This window comes from Pteropus vampyrus, unplaced genomic scaffold (genome assembly GCF_000151845.1).
Source record: "Pteropus vampyrus isolate Shadow unplaced genomic scaffold, Pvam_2.0 Scaffold91, whole genome shotgun sequence".
In the NCBI taxonomy this organism is placed as follows: domain Eukaryota; kingdom Metazoa; phylum Chordata; class Mammalia; order Chiroptera; family Pteropodidae; genus Pteropus; species Pteropus vampyrus.
In genome coordinates, this window is record NW_011888872.1 from 4,697,256 (window position 1) to 4,702,249 (window position 4,994).

Consider the following 4,994-nt stretch of genomic DNA (forward strand, 5'->3'; position numbering starts at 1 on the left):
GTATCCATTATACTGTTGATGGACATTTGGGTAGTTCTCAGTTTGTGGCTATTACAAACGGAGCCACCATGAACATTCCAGCACATGTCTTTGGTATACAGAAACATATGATTCTGTTGCATATATACTTAGAAGTGGAATTACTGTATTATGGAATATGCACACTGGGTTTTAGTGCATGCTGCCAAATAGTTTTCCCAAGTATCATTTTACACTCCCACCAGCAATATGAGAACTCTGTTTGCTCCACATTCTCACCAACACTTGGTAATTTTATTTTAGTTTTTTGGGTGGGTGTGTAGTGGTGTACTACTGTGATTTCAATTTACATTTCCCTGGTGGTTAATGAAGTAGAGTACCTTTTCATACGTTTATTGATCACTTGGATATGCTCTTTTTATAAAGTATCTGTTCAAGTCTTTAGCTCTTTTTCCTATTAGTTTGCATTTTCTTATTTTTTAAGGACTTTTTTTTTTTGCTATTTTTAAAATATCACATATAAGTTTCATTCGTCACCATGGAAATTCTGAATTTTAAACAAATTCTTGGACTGGGGCCTCATATCCATCAGCTCATTCAACTTTAGCACCTATCCCATCCCAAGTACCGTTTCCAGAACTGCTACCTTCGCCATGAAGCTCCATGAGTTTTCCCAGTTCAAATTTGGGCTTCTTCAGCATTTTGACTTTTCTGACGGAGACATCATGGAGTGAATAAATAGTTTGGCAAGGCTTTTCTATATCTTTTCCAATGCTATCTAGAATCAGTTTACTGCCCACTTCTTTCAAGTCATTTGTCTGCATTTTTGGGTCATGATTTCCATTATTCTTCCAGATTTGGTGGATCTGTTGATGTTGAGCATAAGAGAGGTCTTCCAAATCTGATTTTTGCATTTTTTTTAGTAAAACTGACACAGAATAGATGAAGCAAATAACCATTGGGAGTCTTGACATGAACATGACTGTCAGTCATGGTCTGCCATCTTTGGGCTATGGAGCACATTTTGTCATGGGTAAGATCCATGCCATGGAAATTACTTGGGAAATTTTTGCCTTGAACATCCTCAGTAATTAGCTTGAATTCTCTAAATACAACTTTATCATTCTGCAGCAAACTGGGCTCACTTTAAAAACACTACCCTTGAGACCATCGGATGCAATTGGAGTTCCTTGAGTTCTCGTGACTAGTGTTTTCCCAATATTTCTTATATTGTACATAGCTGGTGCCTTCACATCATGCCAATCTTTCTTAGAAAATGGGTCAACCACTTTCTTCTTGGCTCCCTTTTTTGCCACCTTTCATAAAGCGTGCTTGTTCTTGCTGACCGTCATGGTGCCACTCAGAGAACCAAAATGTTGAAGGACTTTTTAAAAATAAACATTCTGGTTACAAGTTGTTTCTCGATGTCTTAAGATGTCTTAGATTGAATTCCCTGGAAACAGATCATGAGATGAGGATTCTAGTGCAAGTGGTTTATTGAGAAAGTGCTCCCTGGAGAAAATAATGTGGAGTATGAGGAGCAGGATAATGAAAGGGAAGAACCCAAGCAGAGGTGTGGCTTCAGGCAAAGTACCTGTGAGGATAGCTTCAGCCTGATCACACAGAGGAACTCTGAGATGTTAGTTATGCCTCAGAGTTTGTCCCAGATTGAAAGAAGGGAGCTGGGCTTTCCTACTCTTAGTATGTAATTGTAATACATGCTACAGCATGGGTGAACTTTGAGACATTATGCAAAATAAAATGAGCCATCGACAAAAGGACAAATATCGTGTGATTCCATTTATATAGTCAAACTTCATAGAGACAGAAAGTAGAATGTGGTTACTGGTGGCTGGGGGAAGGAAGAAATAGTGAGTTACTGTGTACTTGATACAGTTTCAGTTTGAGATGATGAAAAAATTCTAGAGATGGATAATGGTGATGGTCGTACAACAATGTGAATGTACTTAACACCACTAAACCATAAATCTAAAAATGGTTAAAATGGTAAATTATATATTATTTATATTTTACCACAATAAATAAATAAAAAACAACATTAAAAGAATTATATACCATGATCAAGTGGGATTTACCCCCGGGATGCCAGGAAGGTTTAACATATTTAAATCAATAAATGTGACTCACTACATTAACAGAATGAAAGATGAAAAATCATGTGATCATCTCAATAGATTTGGAAAAAGCATTTCATATAATTCAACATCCTTTCATGGATGTTGAACAAAACAAAATGAAACAAAAACAAAAAAAACTCTCCACGGATTGGGTATAGGAGAAACATACCTTAACATAATAAAGGCCATATATGACAAGTTCACAGCTAACACCATAGTCAGTGGTATTTCTAAGATCAGAAACAAGACAAGGGTGGGGGGGGTGGTGCTCTCATCATTCTTTTTGAACACAGTACTGGAAGTCTTAACCAAATCAGAAATGAAGAGGTAAAACTTTCTCTGTTTGCAGAGGACATGATTTAATATATAGAAAACCCTACAGACTCTACCAAAAACCTCTTAGAACTAATAAGTGAATTCAGTAAAATTGTAGGATATGAAATCAACATATAAAAATCAGTTACATTTTTGTACACTAACAACAGCAATCTGAAACAGAAATTAAGAAAACAATCCCATTACAATAACATCGAAAACAATAAAATACTTAGGAATAAATTTAACCAAGGTGGTGAAAGATCTGTACACTGAAAACTCTAAGACATTAATGAAAGAAATTGAAGAAGACAGAAATAAAAGAGAAGACATCCTGTGCTCACAGAATAGAAAAATTAATATTGTTAAAATGTCCATACCATCCAAAGTGACCTACAGATTCAATGCAATCCCTATAAAAATTCTATTGGCATGAATCATAGAAATAGAAAACAATAACCCTAAAATTTGTGTGGTACCACAAAAGACCCCAAATAGCCTAAGCAATTCTAAGAAAAAAGAGCAAAGCTAGAGGCATTACAACACCTAATTTCAAACTTTTTACAAAGCTATGGTAATCAAAACAGTATGGTCCTGGCATAAAAACAGACACATAGACCAATGGAATAGAATGGAGAGCCCAGAAATAAGTATACAGTCAACTAATAATTGACAAATGAGCCAAGAATACTCAATGGGGGAAAGAATAGTCTCTTTAATAAATGGTGTTGGGAAAACTGGATATTCACATAAAAAGAATGATACTGGGTCTTTATTTTATACCACTCAATGAAAATTAACTTGAAATGGATTAAGGACTTAAATGTAGGACCTGAAACTGTAACACTACAAGAAGAAAACATAGGGAGAAAGCTCCTTGATATTGGTCTTGACAATTATTTTTGGACACTAAAAGTACAAGCAACAAAAGCAAAAAATAAATAAGTGGGACTATATCAAATTAAAAAGCACCTACACAGCCAAAGAAACTATCAGCAAAATGAAAAGGCAACCTACACAATGGGAGAAAAGGGAACCCTTATTCAGTGTTGATGGGAATATAAATTGGTACAGCCACTATGGAAAACCATATGGAGGTTCCTCAAAAAATTAAAATTAAAACTACCATATGATCCCACTTCTGGGTATATATCCAAAGGAAATGAAATCAATGTCTTGAAGAGATATCTGTACTCCCATGTTCATTGCTGCATTATTTACAATAGTCGAGACATGGAAGCCTAAGTGTCCATTGACAACAGATGAATGGATAAAGAAAACATTATTTATATATGGATATATTATAATACATTATTATATATTAAAGTAATACATAATATATAATAAATATTACAATAAATATTATTTATAATATATAAATAATGTCTCATTTATATATGTATGTATATGTATATGTATATGTATATGTATATGTATATGTATATGTATATGTATATGTATATGTATATGTATATGTATATGTATATACATGTATATTATTAAGCCATTAAAAGAGACAGAAATCTTGCTTTTTGTGAAACATGGATGAACTTGGGGGCATTGTGCTAAGTGAAATAAGTTGGAGAAAGACAAATGCCATATGTTCTCACTTATATGTGGAGTCTAAAAGTCTCTTGGAAGTAGAGAGCAGAATGGTGGTTGCCAGGGACTGGGGGTGGGGAAAATGGAGAGGTATTGGTCAAGGGGCACAAACTTTCAGCTATAAGATGAGTAAGTTCTGGGAATATAACCTCTAACCAACAATACTGTATTATATACTTGACATTTGTTAAGAGAGGAAATCTGAAATGTTATCACTACCCTCAATAAATGATAATTATGTGAGAGGATAGAGGTGTTACCTAACCTTATTGTGGTAATTATTTTGCAATATATATGTGTATCAAATCATCACGTGGCATACCTTAAACTTACCTATGTTATCTGTCAACAATATCTGAATAAAGGTGTAAAAAAATTTTTTAATTGGTTTCCATCTAATTCTAATTATATTCTAAAAACTTTTTATTGAATGTAAATATGGTCCTAGCAATATAGCATATTGTTAAGAGAGAAAAAAGTAATGTACATTGTCTATGATATAATCGTATGCATGTATGTGATATTGTGTTTGTGTGTAATTTAGAAACATCTAGGGATTGTGGATGAAATCTTTTTCATTTTTTCCTTTTGTTTTCCTTTCTTTTATCTTTTTTTTTTGTATTTCTCTGTCATATCTGATTTTCCCACATTGATGAATATTCTTACAAGTAAACTTATATAAATATGTTATAGTTTTTGTTAATATGATTATTATTGAATATATTAAAATGTGTAATAAGTATTCAAGACACAGATATGGATTAGCTGTATTTATCAGAGTATTTTGTATAACACATGTTAATATTATTTATGCATTAAGACCACCACACAAATGCTATTTTTATTTTATTTTTATTCTTATGATCTTCTTAAGATTCTTTTCTGTATCCTTTGCTCTTGCACAGTGACTGGCATACAGACAGTTGCAACAGAATTTATCACTGATTTGAATTTCAAGAA

General features: G+C 33.2%; 1 pseudogene; it reads right to left on the reverse strand.

Annotated features, from left to right (window-relative positions):
• Positions 1–533: 533 nt before the first annotated feature.
• LOC105294679 lies at positions 534–1,331 on the reverse strand (annotated as a pseudogene).
• Between the last annotated feature and the right edge of the window lie 3,663 nt (positions 1,332–4,994).